The sequence below is a fragment of the Giraffa tippelskirchi genome, chromosome 8 (genome assembly GCF_054371585.1).
Source record: "Giraffa tippelskirchi isolate mGirTip1 chromosome 8, T2T-mGirTip1v1.2.pri, whole genome shotgun sequence".
Taxonomy (NCBI): domain Eukaryota; kingdom Metazoa; phylum Chordata; class Mammalia; order Artiodactyla; family Giraffidae; genus Giraffa; species Giraffa tippelskirchi.
The window spans coordinates 29,930,790-29,956,168 of NC_137282.1; the positions used below are offsets into that span (position 1 = coordinate 29,930,790).

General features: G+C 42.8%; 1 protein-coding gene across 2 annotated transcripts in view; it reads right to left on the reverse strand.

The window, feature by feature from the left end:
- WWC2 (WW and C2 domain containing 2) overlaps positions 1 to 25,379 on the reverse strand; it is a 136,365-nt gene that overhangs the window by 102,031 nt on the left and 8,955 nt on the right. The window lies entirely within an intron of this gene.

The following is a 25,379-nucleotide window of genomic DNA, read 5'->3' on the forward strand; positions in this document are numbered from 1 at the left end:
TGATAGGACTGGTGGTCTTAAAAGAAGAGGTGGAGGTGGTGCTTTAGTTGCCAAAGCACGTCCAACTCTCGCGACCCCTGGACTATGGCCCGCCAGGCTGCTCTGCTCATGGGATTCTCCAGTCAAGAAGAACGGAAAAGGGCCATTCCCTTCTCCAGGGGATCTTCCTGACCCAGGGATCGAACCCGAGTCTCTTGCATCTCCTGCATTGCAGGCCGATTCTTTACCGCAGAGCCACCGGGGAAGCCCAATAAGAGAAGGAAGAGAGAGCAGTTCTTCCCTCTCCTCACACTGATGGCGAAGAGCCATGTGAGGACACGTCAGAAGGGGGTCACCGACAAGTCAGGAAGAGAGGCCTCGGCAGGAAGCAAATCGGCCAACTCCTTGGTCTTGGAGTTCCAGTCTCCAGAACTAGTGGCATTGTCTTACAGCAGCATGAATTAATGGGCAGAGGGTGGAGGCCCTTAACAGCCTTGAAATCCTCTAAAACCCATATCTCCTTTCCTGTTAACTCCTCCCCAGGTGAAAAAAGAGGGAGTATACGTAAACATACAGTTTATTCAGTCTGATGTACAGCAGAAATTAACACAACCTTGTAAAGCAACCATAGCTGAATGAAAATTAACATCAACCAAATCCCCCCAGTGTGGTTCCCCACAAGCCCACCTCACCCTCATGCAGGAGCTGGTCTGGCTGGTATTCCCCACTGCAGGAACACAAGTCAGCAGGCCTGAGGAGGCTTTCTTTCTATCCCAAAGTCTTTCTAAGGCTCAATAAGTCTAAATATGGGGGTTTGTTGATATAAACGTCTCATGCGTCTGTGAAAATTACATTAACCTATGGTAAAAGATCTCAAAAACGATAGAATGATCTCTGTTCGTTTCCAAGGCAAACCATTCAATATCACGGTAATCCAAGTCTATGCCCTGACCAGTAACGCCGAAGAAGCTGAAGTTGAATGGTTCTATGAAGACCTACAAGACCTTCTAGAATGAACACCCAAAAAAGATGTCCTTTTCATTATAGGGGACTGGAATGCAAAAGTAGGAAGTCAAGAAACACCTGGCGTAACAGGCAAGTTTGGCCTTGGAGTACAGAATGAGGCAGGGCAAAGGCTGATAGAGTTTTGCCACGAGAACGCACTGGTAATAGCAAACACCCTATTCCAACAACACAAGAGAAGACTCTACACGTGGACACCACCAGATGGTCACACCGAAATCAGATTGATTATATTCTTTGCAGCCAAAGATGGAGAAGCTCTACACAGTCAGCAAAAACAAGACCAGGAGCAGACTGTGGCTCAGATCATGAACTGCTTATTGCCAAATTCAGACTTAAATTGAAGAAAGTAGGGAAAACCACTAGTCCATTCAGGCATGACCTACATCAAATCCCTTATGAGTATACAGTGGAAGTGACAAATAGATTTAAGGGACTAGACCTGATAGACAGAGTGCCTGATGAACTATGGACAGAGGTTCGTGACATTGTACAGGAGACAGGGATCAAGAAAATCCCCATGGAACAGAAATGCAAAAAAGCAAAATGGCTGTCTGAGGAGGCCTTACAGATAGCTGGGAAGAGAAGAGAAGCGAAAAGCAAAGGAGAAAAGGAAAGATATTCCCATCTCAATGCAGAGTTCCAAAGAATAGCAAGGAGAGATAAGAAAGCCTTCCTCAGCGATCAGTGCAAAGAAATAGAGGAAAACAACAGATTGGGAAAGACTAGAGATCTCTTCAAGAAAATTAAAGATACCAAAGGAACATTTCATGCAAAGATAGGCTCGATAAAGGACAGAAATGGTATGGACCTAACAGAAGCAGAAGATATTAAGAAGAGGTGGCAAGAATACACAGAAGAACTGTACAAAAAAGATCTTCACGACCCAGATAATCACGATGGTGTGATCACTCACCTAGAGTCAGACATCCTGGAATGTGAAGTGAAGTGGGCCTTAGAAAGCATCACTACGAACAAAGCTAGTGGAGGTGATGGAATTCCAGTTGAGCTATTTCAAATCCTCAAACGTGATGCTGTGAAAGTGCTGCACTCGATATGCCAGCAAATTTGGAAAACTCAGCAGTGGCCACAGGACTGGAAGATGTCAGTCTTCGCTCCAATCCCAAAGAAAGGTAATGCCAAAGAATGCTCAAACTACCGCACAATTGCACTCATCTCACACGCTAGTAAAGTAATGCTCAAAATTCTCCAAGCCAGGCTTCAGCAATACGTGAACCGTGAACTTCCAGATGTTCAAGATGGTTTTAGAAAAGGCAGAGGAACCAGAGATCAAATTGCCAATATCCGCTGGATCATCGAAAAAGCAAGAGAGTTCCAGAAAAACATCTATTTCTGCTTTATTGACTATGCCAAAGCCTTTGACTGTGTGGATCACAATAAAATGTGGAAAATTCTGAAAGAGATGGGAATACCAGACCATCTGACCTGTCTCTTGAGAAACCTGTATGCAGGTCAGGAAGCAACAGTTACAACTGGACATGGAACAACAGACTGGTTCCAAATAGGAAAAGGAGTACGTCAAGGCTGTATATTGTCACCCTGCTTATTTAACTTATATGCAGAGTACATCATGAGAAACGCTGGGCTGGAAGAAACACAAGCTGGAATCAAGATTGCCGGGAGGAATATCAATAACCTCAGATATGCGGATGACACCACCCTTATGGCAGAGAGTGAAGAAGAACTAAAGAGCTTCTTGATGAAGGTGAAAGAGGAGAGTGAAAAAGTTGGCTTAAAGCTCAACGTTCAGAAAACTAAGATCATGGCATCTGGTCCCATCACTTCATGGGAAATAGATGGGGAAACAGTGGAAACAGTGTCAGACTTTATTTTTTTGGGCTCCAGAATCACTGCTGATGGTGACTGCAGCCATGAAATTAAAAGACACTTGCTCCTTGGAAGAAAAGCTATGACAAACCTAGACAGCATATTAAAAAGCAGAGACATCACTTTGCCCACAAATGTCCATATAGTCAAAGCTATGGTTTTCTGGTAGTCAAATACAGATGTGAGAAAGTGAAAGTGAAAGTTGCTCTATACAGTTCACGGAATTCTCCAGCTCAGAATACTGGAGTGGGTTGTCTTTCCCTTCTCCAGGGGATCTTCTTGACACAGGGATTGAACCCATGTCTCCCACATTGCAGGCAGATTCTTTATCAACTGAGCCACAGGGGAACCCAATGGATGTGAGAGATGGACCATAAAGAAGGCTGAGTGCCGAAGAATTGATGCTCTTGAACTGTGGTTTTGGAGAAGATTTTTGAGAGTCCCTTGGACTGCAAGGAGATCCAACCAGTCCATCCTAAAGGAAATCAGTCCTGAATATTCATTGGAAGGACTGATGCTGAAGCTGAAGCTCCAGTACTTTGGCCACCTGATGCAAAGAGTTGATTCATTGGAAAAGACCCTGATGCTGGGAAAGACTGAGGGCAGGAGGAGAAGGGGACGACAGAGGATGAGATGGTTGGATGGCATCACCGACTCAATGGACATGAGTTTGAGTAAACTCCGGGAGTTGGTGATGCACAGGGAAGCCTGGCCTGCTGCAGTCCATGGGGTCGAAAAGAGTCAGACACGACTGAGTGACTGAACAACAAGCAACTATTATCAGAAGCAAGATCATCCAATTTTACTCCCAAAATAACACTATGCAGTGTATACAACCAGTACCCCTGTTTCAGGAAACTGAAGCAAAGAAAGGTCACTCAGGTCTAAGTAGGGGAGCCAAGATTCAAAGGTAGGCAATCCGCCTCCAGGGTCTAAGCTCTCAACTCCGCAACTGGCTCAGTGTGAAAACTCTGCAAAGGTTACTGCTTTTATTACTAATGCCACACTATCATATTAGTAAAGTAAACAGAATAGGACATAAATCAAGAAAGCAATTTATTTTTTCCCAATGCTGTTCTTACAAGGACTCGTCAATCATTTTATCAGCAGTAAAACCTGAATTTTATCTGCTTATTAAAGAAAATGCTTCTTTGTGTACACGAAAAATAGTTGTTATCTCGATATATTCTTGAAAGTATTGAGAAGTTCTGAGTAAGTTCATGTTTGTGAGTTCTATGGGAGTTAATACCATCCACCAATAATAAGGAAGGAAGTCAGCTTTGGTCTTTCTGTGGGTAGCGCTTGACCACTCTCCCCTTGGAACAGTCGTCTCAAGTCTCACGTAGGAAAGAAACTTTGTAATTACAGCCTGCTGAATACACAGTATTTTCAAGCACACATGTATTGAATAATATTCACTACAGTGGTAATGGGCTTCCTGGGGGGCACAGTGGTGAAGAATCTGCCTTCCACACAAGAGATGTGGGTTCGATCCCTGGGTCGGAAAGATCTGGTGGAGACGGAAATGGCTATCCACTCCAGTATTCTTCCCATGGACAGAGGGGCCTGGTGCTACAGTCCATGGGGTTGCAAAAGACGCAGACATGACTGGGCAACTAAACAACAAAAAGAAAAATGGTAATATACATATACGTTCTCTGACTCCAGTTTAACTGCATCAGAAATCAAAATCAATGACAAACCTTTGTTATGGGGGAAAAAATAGCTAAAAAAATATAAAATGTGTGAAACAGAATGATAAAATCCTACATGTAAAAATATAAACAAATTCAAGAACAATGTCGTTAGATTTACTAGGTAGGAAGTGCAATTTTTAAAAAGAAAAGACCAAAATCTTAACTATCTCTTTTAAGAAGTTTTAAGAAAAAAAAAATCAGTAAAATCAACCCAAAGTATTAGAAGAATGAAAATAATAAGTGCAGAAAATCATAATAGAAAGCAAATGATAAGAAAGATGAGTAATATCAATGTCAAACTTCATTTCTTTAAAAAAAAAAGTAAAATTGGTTAACCTCCTACAGGAACAGAAAAAGGAAGAAAATAAAAATACAAATCGAAAATAGCAGAAACGAAGAGGAAGCACAACTACAGATGCTACTACCTAGATTAAATATATATGAATTTCTCATGAATCACTTTGCGCTAACACATTTGGACATATGAATGAAATGAACATATTCCTGAAAACTGAAACTCAAAAGACTGAATCAAGAAGAAATAGAAAGCTTGAATTGTTTCCAAAGCATTAAGAAAACTATATCAGCAGTTAAAATGCTACACCCATATGATTTTATAGGCGTGATCAACCAAACAGTCAAGAATGAATTATGGCCAATATTACATCAATTATTCAATAGAACAGAAGAAGTGGGCCCATTCCCCAACTCATTTGATCATGGTATAAATGCATAACCTTAATACCGAAATCTGACAAGGAACGAAAGAGGAAGTACAATTATAGGTCAAGTTAACTTAAGAATGTAGACATAAAACAAAACAATAGGACATTTAGTTGGCGTCAAGACATTTATGTTAAAGTATTTTAACATCTCTGAAACCAAAATACATCTTACAGTCTAAGATACTTTATAATCATCATGTGTCACTTAAAATATTAATATCCTTGAAATAGGGATGCATGCTAATTAAATGGCATTTTAAATTTGAAAAAAAGTATTGGTAAGTCAAACTCTAACAATATGAAATAATTCATAACCAACTTGGATTTATCCTAGAAATGCAAGGTTGGCTTAACATTAAACTATCAATTACGATATTTAATGCAACATGCCATTCACAGAAGAAAACTTACTTGATTATTTCAAAGAGAACAGAAAACCTTTTAACAAAATTCAGCATCATTTGAGAAAGAAAGACAAAAAACAACAACACCTTAACATGCTAAGAACAGAAGGGAACTTCCTTAACCTGATAGAGGTGTCCACAATATGCCTATTTACATTGAAAGCATTTCCTGTAGGATTTAGAACAAAACAAAGGTGCCCATTATTACTACTTCAATTCAACACTGTATTGCGAATCCAAGCTAGTACAGTATGGCAGGAAAAAGACATAAAGGGATTAAGGATTAGCGAGGAAGAACAAGAGTGTCATTATTTACAAATGTTATCACTCTATTCATATAAATAATCTAGGAGACTTTTCCTACCAAATATTGAGATTTATTATAAAACTATAATATTTAAGATAATTTTATAATGGTGAAAGGACTGAATATATAGACAAATATATATAAATTGAAGAACAACGCAAAAATAGAACCACACAAAGATTGACACTTCATACAGAGAAATGGATGTGAAAGATATATTGATGTATTACTGCTCAGTGGGAAAAGTTGGACTTTTCAATACATAGTGCTGCGGTAACAAGTTAGATATAAAGGGGAAGAAATAAAATTAGCTTCATTCCACCCCCCCCCTCAAAAACCAAGTCCGAGTGATCTGAAGATCCAAATGTGAAAGGCAAATCTTTGAAGCTTTGCAAAGATAATACAGTAGAATACTTCATGACCTCAGGATACAGTTTTCTTACACAAGAAACAAATGTACAATCATAAATGAGACAATGGGCAGACCCAACTATATTAACTTAAGAACTGGCATTCATCAAATACCCAGGAAGAGAGAGAGAAATAAGCTACAAACTGGGAGAAGAAATTTACAGCACATATAACTCAGAAAAATTTGTTTCTAAAATATATAAGCAACTCTTTAAGAATCAATATTAAAAAGCAAAAAACAAAACAAAACAAAAAACTAGTAAGCCAACAAGAAGATGAGCAACCAAAAAAAATTCCCCACCCAGGAGTTTAAAAGAAAAGGTAGGATGTCTCTGGTGGTTCAGTGGCTAAGACTCCGAGCTCCCAAAGCAGGGGGCATGGGTTCAATCCCTGGTCAGAGAACTAGATCCCACATGCAAACAAGAGTTTGCATGCCACAACTAACAGACATGCCCCAACAAAGATCACAAATCCCACGTGCCACAGCTAAGATCCAGCTCAGCCTAATAAATAAATAAACATATATATATATATAAAAGGTGACCAAATGCCCTCTAAACATACAAAAATATTCTCAACATGGATAAATTCTAAATTTTAATTGTGTATTGACCTTAATGGAGTCTTTTTATTTAGGCTATTTTTTTAGTTGACTGACATTTTTGGAGTGTTTAGTAGATGTACAGATTTAAGTTACCACCACCACAATGAGAATACAGAATATTCCATCACACCCAAAAACATCCTCATTCTAGCCCTTTGTAGTCACACATTTCCTCCTCCCACCCTGTCCCCCAAACCCTGGCAAACACTAATGTGTTCTTCATCGCTATAAATTTATCTTTTAAGAAGGCTGTATAAATGGAAGTCGGAGAAGGCAATGGCACCCTACTCCAGTACTCTTGCCTGGAAAATCCCATGGATGGAGGAGCCTGGTAGGCTGCAGTCCATGGGGTCGCTAAGAGTCGGACACGACTGAGCGACTTCACTTTCCCTTTTCCCTTTCATGCACTGGAGAAGGAAATGGCAACCCACTCCAGTATTCTTGCCTGGAGAATCCCAGGGACGGCGGAGCCTGGTGGGCTGCCGTCTATGGGGTCGCACAGAGTCGGACACGACTGAAGCGACTTAGCAGCAGCAGCAGTAGCATAAATGGAAGTATACAGCATTGAATCTTTTGAGACAGAAGTCTTTCACTAAGTAAATGCCATGAGATTCATCCAAGCTGTTGCCACCATTCTCTCTGCTGAGCAGGGTTCAACTGGATTTAAGAGCTGTAATCTGCTCACACCTTCACCCCTTGAAGGACATCTGAGTCATTTCCACTTAGGGGGGAATTATGACCAGAACTGCTGCAAACATTTGTGCACAGGTTTTTGTGTGAATGTAAGTTTTTACTTTTCTAGAAAAAATGCCAATGAGTGGGATTGTTGGGTTTTATGGTAAGCGTGTTTGTGAGTTCATGAGAAACTGGCCAACTTTCTTCCAGAGGAGCTGTCCTGTTTCACATTCCATCAGCAACGGATGAGAGTTCCAGTTACTTCACATTCCCATCAGCACTTGCTAATGTCACTGTTTTTTTCATTTTAGCCATTTTAATAGGCATGCAATGGTATCTCATTTTGGTTTCCAATTATCCACTGTTAGCTTATAAAAATACTGTTTTACACAGACTTAGAAAACGAACTTATGGTTGCCTGGAGGAAAGATAGGGGGAAGGGATAATTAGGGAGTTTGGGGTGGACATGTACACACTGCTATACTTAAAATGGATAACCAACAAGGACCACTGACTGTACAGCACTGGGAACTCTGCTCAATGTTATCTGACAGCCTGGATGGGAGAGGAGTTTGGGGGAGAATCTGCTTCCCTGGTGGCTCAGACGGTAGAGCATCTGCCTGCAATGTAGGAGACCTGGGTTTGATCCCTGGGTTGGGAAGATCCCCTGGAGAGAGAAATGGCAACCCACTCCAGTACCCTTGCCTGGAAAATCCCAGGGACCGAGGAGCCTGGTGGGCTACAGTCCATGGGGTCCCAAAGAGTCAGACATGACTGAGTGACTTCACTTTCACTTTCCTTTCCTTGGGGGAGAATGGATACATGTATATGTATGGCTGAGTCCCTTTGCTGTGCACCCGAAATGATCAAAACATTGTTAATCGGCTATACTCCAATACAAAACAAAAAGTTTTTTAAAAATACTGTTTTAATTTATGTACATACTGTACCTCAATCCTTAAGTGTGGGCTATACATGGTGACTTTCTTCTCAAGAGGACAGTATGGAAAAAGGGGAGGAAAAAGGAACTTTATAGTATAAAAAAACCTAAAACCACCCTGACAAGACACTACCTCAGTTGAATTAAGGTCAACATCAACAGAGATAAGTGAAGTGAGTGAAAGTCGCTGAGTCGTATCCGACTCTTTGAGACTCCACCGACTATAGAGTCGATGGAATCCTCTAGGCCAGAATACTGGAGTGGGTAGCCATTCCCTTCTCCAGGGGATCTTCCCAACCCAGGGATCGAACCCGGGTCTCTCGCACTGCAGGCGGATTCTTGCATTACAGAAACACCTGTGGTAACTGCAGGAGACGACAGGTTAGGGGCCAAGGATACATTGAGTCAGCTGAAAATGTGATTTAAATTGAAGACACCATGCCTTCAGTTTCATTTGTATTCTCCACGTTCCTAGAAAAAGTGCTCTCTCGCTCAGTCGTGTCCGACTCTTTGCAACCCCATGGACTATAGCCCACCAGGCACCTCTGTCCATGGGGATTCTCCAGGCAACAATACTGGAGTGGGTTGCCATTCCCTTCTCCAGGGGATCTTCCCATCCCAGTAGCTGAACCCGAGTCTCTTGCGTCACCTTCATGGGCAGTCGGATTCTTTACCACTGAGCCACCTGGGAAGCCCATATTCAGTACTGTAGCATAAAGATTATGAAAGGCGTATTTTCCCTATAGCACTATCTGGGAACCTTCCCAGAATATGTGACAGTTCAGTAAGGGCTTTCAAAAGAAAAAAAAATAGCTCATTTGTCACCACACCATTTAAAATATAACATTTTGGCTCAGAATCAGATGCCATACAATGATTACATGTAAGAATTATAATAGAGGAAGAAACTCCATTTCTTGGCACCATTTAGAAATTCAAATATTTTTCTTTGAAGCAAAACCTGTATTTCCACCACCCCTGCTTCTCCAGGCCCCCCTTGATACAGGATGATAACATACTTCATTTGGAGCTTACAGTAAAGGAGAAAAGTCTTGGCTTTAACCATAAAAAGGCACATGTAACAGAAAAACATTTGCTCATGTTGGCTGCCACAGGAATTGGAAAACTTTTAACCAAAGTCAGAGTGAGAAACAATAAGTCAGCTTCCACTAAGAAACAGAAAGCATTTTTCCTTCTGCTCTTTTCTTTTTTTTGCAACTTAAATCTGGTTTTAGCAAGTCCCAAGGAAAAACTAGGACTTCCAATCTTGATTAATCTAGATTGGCCTCTGTGTCAAGGACACAATCCGCACGACTCCCCAGACAACCTCCTTTTACACTGTTCTTTCACAGCATCTTCGGTTGCACACCGTGTGTGTATGTGTGTGCGTGTGTGTGTGTTTCCAGAAAGTTGTATGTGTTTAAGGATATATACTTCTTGGGATTATTTCTGTAGTTCATTACTAGAGAAGTTTCCCTGAAAACAGCCAAAGCTATCTTGAGAAAGAAGAACAAAACTGGAGGTATCATGCTCCCTGACTTTGAACTGTACTACACAGTTATCGTAATCAAAATAGCATGGTATTGGCATAAAAACAGACACACAGATCAATGGAACAGAACAGAACACCCAGAAATAAACTCACACACATATGGTCAATTATTATGAAAAATTATGGCAATTATTGTGATGGAGGAAGCAAGAATATAACAATGGGGGGAAAAAACCTCTCTTCAATAAGGGGTTTTGGGAAAACTGGACAGCGACATGTAAAAGGATGAAACTAGACCATTTTCTCACATCCTATACAAAAATAAATGCAAAATGGATTAAAGACTCTGACCTGATAGATTTTCCTGTTCAAGGATGCCATAGAAATGGATTCCCACCGTGTGCAACCACTTGAATTTGGCTTCCTTCCTTAGTCCACGCATTCTCAATGGGCGAGTGAGAGTGATACTGTCACCAAAGAAGTGAAAACTGACCCCTGGCGGGTGTAGAAATCTTAGATATTTCAATGGTCTGAGTCTGCCAAACGGCTATGGTACATAAACAGAGAGATGATACCTCTGTGGTATCGTGAAGGGAATAGGCAGGTGGGGAAAATATGAAAAGGGCTGCAGGGTATAATAATTTTTTAAAGGCTGAGAATCATTGATTTCACATAATGCATCTGAGATTCATCTACAATAGTTTGTTACTTTTAACAGTTGATGGTATTTTAGTATTAAAAACATGCCAGTTTGTTTATCATTCAGAGGAATCTGAATGGACAAACAAGGAGACCTGGGCTTGGATCCAGCTGAGACACCTACTGGATGGGTCACTTCTGGCAGATCATCTAACCTTTCTAAACCTCACTTATAAAACAGAAACAGTCATAGGTGCCTCTTCTGTTGTAGAGGACTAAAGAAAGGACCGGAGGCTCAAGCATGGAATCAGAGCTCCTGGGAAGCTAAGGAAAGACCACGGCACCCACAGCAAGACATGAGCAGACTCAAAGCTGGGATCCCTTATCGGATAAGGGGCTATTCCCTCGTGGAAGAAGAGACATCTTCTATTTACCATGAAAGCCAAGACCCACGGAGACAGAAATAAAAAGGGAGGCATGCAGGAAGCGAACAAGACAACAGCAGTAGAGGCTGTTAATGCCCTAATGCACAGCGACTGGAGTCTGCAGCTGGGACAGGAGATCAACTCACCGCAGAGCCAGGCCCGTCGGAAAAGCCATCGCAGCCATGGGTTCTGACCTTCGCCAGGGACAGGCACAGGGCCAGCAACACAAAAACGGCCGTGCCAAACCTAATGAGAAAACGGACATCTGCCGAGCACTTAGGAAGAGTAAGCACACAAACACTTGAGGGCTTGGTACAAGTTCATTCACCTAATCTGTACATTACCAAGGCTTAGAAAGAGCAGGTAAAACTCTTGGCATCAGCAGTGATGGGAAACACACCACCTTGTAAGGTAATCTATTTCATTCTTCAACAACCAAAGTATCAGACTGGGGCTCATTATAAGGAGGAACATGCAGGTCTTCTTGCAGTTGTGTCCACTGGCCCTATCACTCGAACGGGTAAAGTCCAAACCTTCTTTCATATAACAGACCTTCAAATATTTTAGATCATTGTCATTAGGTGATCATGTTCTCATTTGCCCAGGACAGTCCTAGTTGTATGCACATCAGCCCAGCATAATCACTAATAGCACCTTCTTTCACTCTCAGAGCGTTCTGCTTTAGACAATAAATTACAGGATCACTCAGTTCTGAGATCCCTTCCCGATGGCTCTCCTCTTCAGACTAAACATTCGCCTTCTCACCACCCACTCCACCTATGACTTTATCTCTGGGCTCTTCACTGTCCCTAAGCCCTGAGCTCTGAACAAGCTCCAGGTGACTAATACCCCTAAACCAAACCCAACAGTCTAGGTATAACATCACAGGAAAAATCAGAATTTATTCTTCTGACCATATAAGAGCACCTTTGCATTTTCAGAAATCAGGTTACATTTGCTGAGCCCAAATTATCAATGAAAACTTTCTCACCCTTTTCCCTTGTGTTTTCACTAGGCAATCCTATATTCATGCGACAGATTTTTAGACCCTGGTGCAAGGCCTTTCAATGCTGCATTGGATTTCATTTAGTTCATTACTGTATCCAAGTCTGTGTGACATTAAGATCCTGATTCTCTCATGAACCTGATCTTTCGCTTCCTTGTCCTGTCTGCAAGTCTGATAAACTTGCATTTTCCTCTATAATTTTAATTAAAATAGAAAAAAAAAGACTGAACTTGGAACTACTGTCAGAATCCTAGAATAAGCCCAAAGAAATTGCCTCTCCAGATTCCACTGACCCCTCATGGACACCTTTAGATATGGTCACTCAATTACTAGCATGTCTAACTAAAAAGGTTAACAAGTCCATATCTTACCACGTTCTTGGTAAGAATGGTACACAATATCTTGTGTAGATGTACCATGTCTACTGCAGGAGACTATCTTGGGACACTTAATTTTGCAGGTAACATCTGGATGTCAGTGTGGAAACATCCTGAAAACAGATCGCAAGGACCGAAATACATTCGCCCACTGATATTCCCCAAGTCATTCAATACATACAGGTTCTTATATGTGCCAAGCACCATGACTGTCTTGGTGGTACAATGGTAACAAGGTACCTGGCCCTGCCTACACAGGACTCTGAAAAAAACACTCATTTTTAAAGAGCTAGAGGAAGACCCAAAGATTATGGTGGAGAGCAAAGAAAATGTCTTACAGAAAGGGCAGAGAAAGAGACTGGATGAGGGCAGAATCAAAGAGGACCCTGCATCAGCATATATGCACTAACATGTGTAAAACAGACAGTTGGCGAGAAGCTGCTGGGCAGCACAGGGAGCCAGGTCTGCTGCTCTGTGACGGCCAAGAGGGGTGGGGGACGGGGAGGGGAGGGAGGCTCAAGACACAGGGATAGATGTGTCATTATGGCTGATTCGCATTGTTGTATGGCAGAGACACAACCCTGTAAAAATTAAAAAGCAAAAAAAAATTTTTTAAAAAGGACTCTGAGCCCAGATGGTGAAAATTACAGTGACACAGACATCCCTGGAAGGCAGACAAAGGACAAAGGACAGGTGGTGGTAGGTTTGGCCTTGAACATGTTAAATAATGATGGGAAAGTGATTTGAAGATTAATGTGTAAAAGAATCCTTTTTTAAAAAAAAAAAGACTGGAAGAAAAATAATGCATATTTGCATAATATTCACACAGAAAAAGGCTTTCGAGGCATTTTATAAAACATCTAAGGGCTTCCCAGGTGGTGCCAGTGGTAAAGGATCTGCCTGACAGTGCAGGAGACTCTGGAGAGTCGGGTTTGATCCCTGGGTCGGGAAGATCCCCTGGAGAAGGAAATGGCAACCCACTCTAGTATTCTTGCCTGGGGAACCCCACGGACAGAGGAGCCTGGCAGGGCTACGGTCCATGGGGTCGCAAAGACTCAGACACAACTGAGCGTCTGAGCACACAACACACAAAGCATAAAAGCAAAAAAACCAAAAATTCAAAACACTAAACATCATGAGTCTATCAAATCTAAATAGAAAATCCATGTGCAGCACATTACACCTTTGACTTCAGGCTTAGGGCCACGTGTCTGGGAGTCCCAGGTGGGAGGAGGGCCACAAGCACGGAGGAAGAGGCAAAGTCAGAGTCGGCGTGGGGCGTCTCACACGGGCGGAGGAGGCAGCGGCGTCACCGCCAGAGCAGAGCAGGAGCGGAGTGGGCGAGGGACCCCGCGCCGGCCGGACCCGGCAGAGGCCAGGGACCGCATCTCTGCGCGTCCAGCGGGCGTGGCTGCTGGCGGCCTGTCCCAAGAACAGACAGAAGTGAAGCAGAGCGCAGAACCCCCAGGGAGGTTGGCAGTGGCTCCCTAGCCCGAATCCTGAGAGCCGTGCCCTCCCCGCAGTGTAGACAGACCATTGGTGGAAGCCCACGGAACTGCAGCCGGCTCTGCGGTCCAGGCCTGCACCTGCCCCGCCAGCCTCCCTGACCTGCAGCCGCAGCCTCTCCTCACTCTTCCAACAGGGCTGGAAGCAGCTGATTCTGTACTAAGCCCTTTATCCCTTAGAATACAGACAGGAGCCTGTTTTCCTGAGTGAACCCTGATGGACACCCCACTGGATTTATTAAGAGGATCACTGTTTACTTTTGAAAGGTCAGATTATAGTAAAGCAATGAACGGGAAAATGAGATCAGAGGGCATTAAAAAAAAAGTCAGCCATCATTCATATCATTTATAGAGCATATGCTCAACAAACATTTGTTGAACGTTGAGTGTGGAAAAATTATTTCAAGAAGATGGGCACTTTAAAAAAAAGAAGAGACATATTAAGGTATTTCAAAGGCTCATGGGTCATTTTCCGTTGTAAACCCTAAGACAACAGAGAATATGGTAACAGCGATAGCAATAATAATAATAATAGACGCTATTGATTGAATGATGTTTGTGTAACATGCCCTGTATGAAAATCATCTCATTTAATCCTCCCAACAATTCTAAGAGGTTGGCATTAACATGATATCACCATTTTGTCACATTAAACAATGAGGCTCTGAGAAGCTGGGTCAAATAGGTCTGTTTTGTTTCAGTCCTTATTCACTCACAAGTTCAATTTCTCTCAACCTCAGTTTTCTTCATCTAGGAAATGGTAATATAAAAGGATTAACTGATATAATTATGCTGGCACCAAAACAAAGTTAAGCCTCTCTGTTGTCATTGTTCAGTTACTTGGTCGTGTCCGACTTCTGCGACCTCGTGGACTGCAGCCCGCCAGGTTCCTCTGTCCGTGGGATTTCCCAGGCGAGAATACTGGAGTGGGTTGCCATTTCCTTCTTCAGGGGATCTTCCTGACCCAGGGACGGAACCCATGTCTCTTGCATCAGTAAGCGGATTCTTTATCACTGAGCCACTCTGGAAAGCCCTTTAAGGCACAGTTAATAGCACCATGCATGAGATCGTGAAGCTACCAAGTAGACAGAAGAGCCAGCATTTTGATCTGTCAAGATTCCAAAGCCTACACTCCAGAATCGCAACACCACACAGAGGGGCAAGGTGAGGCTTCTGCTGCAAACGAAAGCTTTTGGTCTGCAGCTGGATTACACAACAAGACTAACCATCAGCCCACCTAACACCAGGGTGGCCGGGGACTCCAGGGCTGCGTGGCTCCGTGGCTCAACCATGTCACTGAAGACTTCGCCTCTGTCCATCACAACCCTGCCGTCCTCCATGCGGGCTTCGTTCTTAGGCTGGCAGCAAGATGAGGACCATGGCTCCAGGCAGCACCAGGGCAGAACAACATCGAGGAGAAAGAGAAAAATTGCCCCCTTCTCCAGCTGTTTCCCAGCCTCAAGCAGATGCCCTCAAGTCTCAGGGACCAGGACAGGCCACCTGTCCACTCCTGAACCAGTCTTCACAGAAGGGGTAGAATGTTGACAGTTGGCAGATACTAAGGATCTGAGGTAGAATGAAGAATTAAAAGATGTATTTCAGGAAACTGAAAACTTAAGGCATCTCTTCATGAACTCACAGGACATGGCTTACAATGATGAAGAGATAAAAGAATTCCGAGGTGGAGAGAATGGAGAGCCAGAAACAACACAGGCATTGGAAAAACCACTCTGGTTGGAGAAACGTGGTACCCTATGACAAAGGAAGTCCAGTGTGAAGTTGGTGTGGGGGCTAAACCTGGTGTTAGCCAAGGAAGCACCCAGTTAAGCCACTAAGTGTAGAGCAATAAAGACCTGAAATACTAAAAATATGCACACAATCAACCTCGCACCTAATTCAAAATCCAACACATTTTAGGGTGTAGTAATTCTATTGTAGTAACAACAGAGAATTTTTGTACAGCATTCTGCTTCCTTCTCACAATTCTTTTTCCATTCTCACACATGAATAAAAATAAAGTAGTGTGTGCATACATAGGACACAGAAGACGTACCAGATCACAGTTATTTTTCATATTCACACAACCAGGTTTGATGTAAAAGCTAATCTATCCACCCTTTGACCTGAAAATACAGTAATAATGTAAACCCTACAGAGTTCTAAGGAAACTGCTTCCATTTCATCTACAACAGTTCTCGGCAATTCCTAAGAAATGTCAGGTCTATTTACCTTGAAAATGACAAAAGTGGGTATGAAGAACATCACGTATTTCCCAGAGTCATATTCATCATCCCGTGGATCTCCCAGGTACTGGATATTTCGAGGAGCCCCCGGATACCCACGGGGTTAGGAAGGGTTTCAAGGTCACCGCATCTGATACCCTTCTCTACCATAAGAGGATTCCAGGGGATGAGATGCAGGAAAAAGCTTCTAGGATCAGGTCTCCACTACTGCACAGGTCACCTGAAACAGCAACACCGCCGTCATTGCTCAAGAATCCAGAACGTAACTGATTCTCACCCGGTTCTGGTCTGCAGCAGACGAACGCTACCCGCGCACCTGAAGGGCCAGGGCGGCGGCTTCTGAGTTACCTTGAGGACTGCCGGGCTCGCCTGGGCAGCACCTTGGTTCAGCACTGGGGACGCTTTCTGCACTTTGGATGATTTCTTTGGCCACACACTGCATCAGAAAAAGGTAGTGGGTCTAGCACATCTAAAGCTTTTGTGGCGAGGTTTCAGCTATCACCGTTTCAAAGTTCTGACATAAGGAGGAATTCAAAACTGAATACTGGTGATTAAGTACCAAATAACCATGAAATCGTAACATTTCAGAAGCTCTGATACAACTACAGCAGGGATCAGTGATCTGGAGGGGAGAAAGACGCCTTCCTCAACCCTCTTAGGGTCCTTGGCAGGGTTGAAAAATTAAATTGACAAAAGACCGATTAACAGGAGAAGAACACACAAATTTATTGAATAAGCTTTATGGGACAGGGAAAAGGCCTGTGGCTTCTCACACTAAGTCTGATGAAGACAGGATGGTTGTGAAGAATGTGACAGGTTCAAGTTTGCCCCAAATCATCAGAGAAAAAGAACATTCACAGCTTTAGCTGTTAATATGACTAAATAAGTAATGAAAATAAATTAAGCAATCTCAAGAAGTTACAAAAAGTGAAAAAGCAGAAGGAAGGAAGGAATAAGATAAAAAGCCAAAATAATGGAACTGGAAAAAATAGTGAATACAATAAACTTGGGATGGTTACTTTAGAAAGAAATATGCAAAACAGCTGAGCAATTAGATAACCTAAAAAACTGAAAAGAAAAAAATGAAAAAGCACAAATTGAGAAATAAATGAGAACAGGGGAACAAGCAGAGATACAGTACGAAAGTAAAGTATGTTAAGGGATTACCTCGTCCAAGCAACTGGAAAACACTGACGATTATCCAGGAAAATATAAATACCAAACTGGCCCCCGAGGACAGGGAAAAATTTAATCAGTCGTATAGACACCAAAACTGTTAGCCGAGAACTAATCCCCCAGAAAAAGTACAAGATCAAGTAAGTCATGAATGTGAACACTACTAAACTGCAAGGAACACACAATTTCAGTGAAAGTTGAACTGTTCCATGGAAAACAGTGAAAGCTTCCAAATTCTTTTCAGGAAGTCAGAGGAACGTTAGAACCAAAATCTAATCAAGTGAGCATCAAAAGAGGGGAAGAAAAAAATTAGAAAATCACACTTATGAATATTAACATAATAGTCTCATGACTATTAAAGTACAAATCCTAATACTAGTCATACATCTTTTTAAGTGACCAAGTGGGCTTTACACCAAAATTCAAAATTAGGATACCTATTAATAAAATTCATTGTGCATGCTAAGTCACTTCAGTCATGTCAGCCCTCCAGGTTCCTCTGTCCTTGGGATTCTCCAGGCAAGAATTCTGGAGTGAGTTGCCATGCCCTCCTCCAAGGGATCTTGTCAATCCAGGGACCGAACCTGCATCTCTTATGTCTCCTACACTGGCAGGCAGGTTCTTTACCACTAGCGCCACGTGGGAAGCCTGAGCACATGTATCCATAAATGCTACACATTCTAATTTTGGGGGTTTTTAAAAAATAATTTAACATGAATGCTATACTATACATGTACTTCTGAAACCTTCCTTGTTTCTCTAAACACTATCAAGATTTATCTATGCTCATATATGTAGGAATATTCTAGTTCATTTGTTTCAACCACTGTATAGCATTCCACTAAATGACTAAACCACAAAAGTTGCTTAATACAATCCCCTATTGATGGACATTTGGATTTCTGACAATTTTCTGCTTCTATAAACTGTGCTACAATGAACTTGCTTGTACATCCTACATATACGATACTAAGTGGCACTCAGGCTTACAGGAATGCAAACGTTTAAACTGACATAGACTGCCAGTTGCTATCTCAGTAGTTTTATCAATTCACACTTTTATCAGCAGTGGTGAAAGCTTCTATTTCTCTGCATCCGCTCCACACCTGATTGCTATCAGGCTTATTAATTTTAGTAAATCTGGTAAAAATGAGCTGGTATTTCACTGGAGTTTTCCTCTGCATTTCCCTTATTAATAGTGAAAGTGAGACTTTCAACACATTCATTAACCATGCATCATGAGGAGACCTGGGTTCATCCCTGGGTTGCGAAGATACCCTAGAGAAGGGAATGGCAACCCACTCCAGTATTCTTGTCTGGAGAACTCCATGCTGATGGGCTACAGTCAATGGGGTTGCAGAGTTCAACATGACTGAGTGACTAACACTTTCACTTTCATAATTATTTAATATGAATAAAGATGTTTTTCAATAAAATTTATATATTACACAGACAGACACACACCCCTTCAGGCAGCTGATCGCGTGACCTTGAAAATTTTAAAATAACTGGCTTTTCAACAAACAAGACTTTTCTTTTTCCTCTTCAAGACCAGAAAAGGAAAGTCAGCTTTCCTATCTTTCTTTCAATCCCCAAATTATTAACTTAGAAGGATTTAATCTTAAAGTGTCAAAATATCCTTTCTATATTTGCAAAGGTAACTTTTACCTCTATAACTAGAGCAATGCTTCTGATACCTTGATGAAACCAGCGGTTTAGATGACTTCTTTCCATTGTGACTTTCTTTAAAAGTCATCAACAAACAAATGCAAGTTCCTTGAATGAACAGCTTAAGAACTATATAATTATCGCTATAGATAAATATAGGAATAAAGAATTTCTGGGTGAAATATTGACCTTGGTAAAATAACTGACAATAGTGAAAGGAAATGTACTTTACATACTAGAGGCATGGTTTTCTACGATTTACACATAAAAACCATTCCTTGATGAGTTAAGAGAATATCCATCTCAAACACTATATGCTTCATTTAAGTTCTCACTCTTAAACCAGAATATCTTTTAGAATTAATATCCAAACATTATATCTCTGCTTTTAAAACTGGCATTAAAAAAAGTCCAATTTAAATTTTTAAAATTAAAATGAAACTGTTGTTTCAAAAAAGAAATCACTGTTTCCCAACACACAAGGTGCATGGATGGCTACACAGAGGTGCTGGGAGGTGGGTGTCTGACCCCTTCCTGAAGGTGGAGGGCTCCACAGGTTATTCTGAAATTTACAGAAGAAAGTTAACGTTTTCTTCCTGCAAACTGTGTCAAGGGCTAGTGCTTCAGGGTTTGCTCTCAAGAGTGAGCAAGGGAGGAGGCCAGAATGCAGGATGAGGACAAAGGGCGTCTCTTCACTGAGTCCTGTATTCTCCGAGGGAGAATGAATTACGTTATCAATATACACCTCTGAAACCCACTCCAGGATTCTTGCTTGGGGAATCCCCATGGACAGAGGAGCCTGGTGGGCTAAAAGTCCATGGGGTCGCAAAGAGTCAGACACGACTGAGCACATACCCATGCATGCATCCATCCCTGCAACAGTCAGTCCAATTCCCAGCCCGCGTGCCTCTAACTGGGGAACTGGCTGCCACAGGCCGGCCCCATTCCTGGGGCCCTTCTGCAGAGTGAATCCACGGAAATCCACCCAGCAGCCTCCACCGTGGGGCCAGCTCTAGATTTCTCATCCGAGGGGCCAACCTGGGCCTTCACTACCACCGCTGATCTAGGTGAACACTGCTCATTTCAACAGCACAGAGCAGTATAATCAAACGATCACACAACAGACAGAATCAAACAGCAAGCCATCACCGGGTCAGGAAAATTAAGGCTGAAGTAGGGTGGAAAGCAAAGAGACAAACATCAGGACAAATGAAGTCTAAAGGAGGAGATAATGTGCGGTGTGGGGAGGAGGAGAGGCGAGGTCTTTTTTTTTTTTAAAGAAGACAGAAAGTTGGGAAATTTCAGATAAATCATGGGTTTCCTACGCAAACCACTACACATGGCTTCTTTTTGGCCACAATAATAAACGCAGTCAGACTCAAGGCTTGGCTACACTCGACTGCAGCCCGTCGTCTTTCCTCATTTGAATAGTATTTTAGGAATGTTTTGTCAAAGTGTGGATGAGTATTCACTTCTACCGCATTCTTCCCTTCACCGGAATCATTACGGTCCTAGTAACGATTTATTTTATAGGCAGAACATTCACAACATTCAAGGACGACCTTTTTCTTTAACCTGTTAAAATTCACATATTTATTTGCCCACAATTCCTTTAAAAGGGAAGATTAACTTTAACAACTGTTGCTCATAGCAACACAGGAACAAAAGAGTTTTCACATGCATAATCTAAGCATTTAATTGAAATTCACAAACTTAGATCTCAAACTAAGTCAAAAGTGGAAATGTAAGAATACTAGATTCCCGTATAGCAGCAGATACACAGTATATGCTTCAGCTCTCACAAAGAAAAAAAAAAAAGCGTAGCTTGTGATAGGGATAAGGAATGTGCAAGTTTAACGATTCCTTTACAACCATGGTTTTAGTGTAAACGTTCATATTCTTTCAGGTAAGTTTCACGGCTTCACCTATTTGTTTCTGCCACTTCCTACTGGGTTGTATTTCAGTGTTTAGCTCTGTGCAAGGTCTTCATAAATATTTACTGAATAAAGGAAACCTTTAACAGGAACCATTAGTGACCCGATTTTAGGAAGCTGAGGCATAATAGGTGAAGTGTGCCTCTTAGTTTCTGCCACTTCCCCTTAACGGAGGCCAGAGCCTGAATCCAAATCTAAGCAGAGTAAAGCAAACGCTAACAGGGCAATGTACAGAAAGAAACAATTGCCGCCCGCCAAGAATTAGGCTCAAAGGTGAAAAAAGAATTCCAATCAAGGTCTGTAACTTACACGCTCGTGGAAGCCAGGCATTCTCACAACAACAGACTGCTCTTCAGGGTTTCAATCAATGCGAGAGACAGAGTTCTGTCAAAGAATCTGGGAGAGCTGAAGCTCAGCGTTACGGCTTTGCAACTTCTCCATCCTTTAATAATCAGTTCACCTGTCCTCAGGCTGGGTCGGGGACGTAGGGGTGGGGGTGCGGGTGCTGTGGATGGCTCTGTGGAAGCCTGTATTGGGAGCAGGCTGTGGAACAAGGTCAGAGGTGTGTTAGAACCAGAAAGAGGTAGGATACAGCCAATCAGATCTCAGCCTCTGAAAGAACTCAAAGCCCTGGAATGAGGCAGGAGTGACAGAATCAGATCTGGCTTCAGCTGAGCACCAAACATGCGCAAGACATTGGGCTGGGTGTCCTGTGAGGGGGCATTAAATAAAGAAGAGTGTGCATGGTTTAACCAAATGGAGCCTACCCACTTGTTTGGGAAAATAAGTAAATTCTGAAAAGGGTAACAGTTCAATTACAAGAATCAATAAAGTAGACGTTTAGTTTTGATACTGATGCTGAAAACAAGCACCATGAGAAATAAGGCACTGGAAGATCTCGTGGGGCTGAGCGGTCCAGGGAAGCTTCCAGTGTTGAAACTGAATCTTGAAAGGTGGCCGTGACCTCCGACCCCAAACCCGGGGCCGAGAGCCCTTGTGAGTAGCATCTGGAGGTTCCGCACGGCAAAAGGCACAGCTTTGAAGTGAGATGGACATGGGCGAGTCCCACCACCACTGCTGAACAGCTCTGTGCCCTGGACAAGACATTTCACCTATTAAGCCTCAGCTTCCTAAAATTGGGAGGCTAACGGTTCCTGTCAAAGGTTTGTTTTATTCCATAAATATTTATTAAGACCTTGCACAGAGCTCAACGTTGAAATACAACCCAGTAAACAAGACAGAGGCAGGACCTGCCCTCCTGGAGCCTGAAATGACATGCATGGTACTTAGATCATTATCATCACCATCTTCATCATCTTTAGCACAGTGGTGGAAAGCGCAAGATATGTTCCCATGAGAATGAATATAATATCTCAGCTGGAACAAGGATTCACTCCTCCCGCCCAAATACTACCATGCTTCAGGGCTCAGTCCTGTGACCTCTTCTCTTCCCGCATTCCCAAGAGTCTCACTCCATCCACAATTTTAAAACACTAGCTATGTATCCCTGAATTTAGAGCCTCCAGCTCTGGAGCTGTCTCCCGAACTCCAGACTCTATATCCGGCTGCCTATTCGATGTCTCCATGTACATGTCTTAGCAACCATCTCAGACAGATAAATCTGCAACAGAACTCTGGAGCACTGATGCAACTGGATGCCGACCAACCATATTCCTTTCTCGGTCTTTAGTGTTAGTTGCTCAGTTGTGCGACCCAATGGACTGTAGCCTGCCAGGCTGTTCTGTGCATGGAATTCTCCAGGCAAGAATACTGGAATGGGGAGCCATCCCCTTCTCTAGGGGATCTTTCTGACACAGGGACTGAACCCAGGTCTCTGCGTTGCAGGCAGATTCTTTACCATCTGAGCCACCAGGGAAGCCCTCCACGGTCTTTCCCCACCAGTACATGTAAGTTCTTTCACTTGAAAAACAATCTCCAATCCATGGCCAAAGCCATCATTCCAGTTCAAGATCTGATTGTTTCTCACCTAGATGACATGACTGCGATAGCTGCTATGATTCCTTCTCCATAGAGTAATGACCTCTTTTTTAAAAATTGGCAAGGGCACACACACACCCACACAAGCCCCATCCCTGCTCCATTCAACTGAAAACTCTCCAATGGCTCCCAGATGCTCTTAAAATGTTGATGGTGTACAAGGCATCCCTGATCAGACAGACACCTTTTTCACCTCTCTGCCTCCTCTCATGAGTCCCTTCTTTCTCCATCTCTGCACTGCAGCCACATGGGCTGTTTCAGTTCCCTGAATCCAGCAACCTCCCTAGCACTTTAGGATAATGCAGTCCAACAGAGCTCTCTGCACTGGCAGAAATGCTCTATATCTGTACCCGCGGCTACTGGGCACTTAGCATGTGGCTGCTGCTGCTGCTGCTGCTGCTGCTAAGTCGCTTCAGTCCTGTCCGACTCTGTGCGACCCCATAGACGGCAGCCCACCAGGCTCCCCCGTCCCTGGGATTCTCCAGGCAAGAATACTGGAGTGGGTTGCCATTTCCTTCTCCAGTGCATGAAAGGGAAAAGTGAAAGTGAAGTCGCTCAGTCATGTCCGACTCCTAGCGACCCCATGGGTCTGCAGCCTACCAGGCTCCTCCACCCATGGGATTTTCCAGGCAAGAGTACTGGAGTGGGGTGCCATTGCCTTCTCCGGCATGCGGCTAGTGAGATTAAATATTTAGTGAGGAACTAAATGTTTAACTTTACTTAATTCCGATTGATTTAAATAGCCACACATTCCTAGCAGCTATCGTACTAGGCAGGAGGGCTAGGAATCTAACCTGTTCCTCTGCTTCCTCTTCCTCTGGATTTTCACAGGGATGGCGCGTTCTTATCCTCAGGTCATAATGTAAAAGAAAAAAACAAAAAGACTGGCATTTCAATTCATTTCTATTTAAAACCACAACACAAAGGAAAACTGTAAAGTTTTGCACTAAATGAAACGGTGTGCTCTTCAAACCTTTGAGAGTAAACATTATCTACAGTGCTTTACATTTGATTGAGTAACAGTGCCACTTAACGAAATCATCCTCGCATACAATGGAGCAGTGTCATTAAAGTAACTCCTGGTCTCTCACTAAGTCAGAATTTTCATCAGGAGTTTGTAGCACAAATCTCTCTAGGTCAACCTTGCCTACAGCGCCAACTATCAGTACTCACATTGGAGCCTGTGAGAAAACACAGCACCAACGGACCCTAGCAAAGCCTCTCTGCCCGCTTACTCCTGATACACTCATTTCCCCGGAAAACGCATGGACACTTACTTGGCTGAAAGTCACTATTAAGTCAAAATTATGCGTGAAAGTGTTAAGTCGGTTGGTCGTGTCTGACTCTGCGACTCCATAGCCTGTAGCCCACCAGGCTCCTCTGTCCATGGGCAAGAATTCTGGAGTGGGTTGCCATGCCCTCCTCCAGGGGATCTTCCTGCCCCAGGGATCAAACCCGGGTCTTCTGCTTTGCAGGCAGATTCTTTACCGTCTGACCCACCAGGGAAGCCCCCAAAATAACGTGCACATTTCTTTAAATTAAATCTACCTCCACCCCCAGTGAGACCAAAGCTGGGTAAGTGTACATCTCTGCTCAGATTCTCCACTGGGACCACACTCACTACGCCCAAGTTACTGGAATGAAAGAACAGCTCTCAGAACTCGGCTCTGTTACCCCACTCCTGGGCTACTTTCCAGTGGGCCTTGATTCCAGTGCTGTCTTCTCAGAACTGTGATTTCTTTACTGACATTAGGGTTAATAGCATAGGGAAAATTATTTGCAGAGGAAAACGAGTTTAGCCCTTACAGCATCTTTGCAACACCTGCACTTGTGACAGCTTTGTAAAGAGAATACACAGAATTATTTTCTATTTGATCATCATCACCAACTCTGCTTTACAAACACTATCAAGATGTCCCTGGGAAAGTCAGCCCTTCCAATGATCAACATAGAACGCTGAAATGTTTATACTTCCAAGAGTAAACTGTTCACAAACAACTAGGGTACTTCCAAGAGTTTGTGGGGTTTTATTTTGCCTGTTTCTCTCCTGTCCCTGTGTACAATTCCAGCTAAGACAGGGAAGAACAGGTTTGGAAAACTTTCAGGAGTGTGCTGTATGTCATTAGAAGAAAAGCAGTAAGAGAAACAAGGCATCTCCTCCCATTCAGCATCCATCCTATCATAAAAGACTAATATTTCTTTTAAGTGCTTGCATAAAATATTTTGGGCTTTCCTAATGGCTCAATGGTGGTAAAGAATTCGCCCGCCAATGCAGGAGACGTGGGTTTGGTGCCTGGATCGGG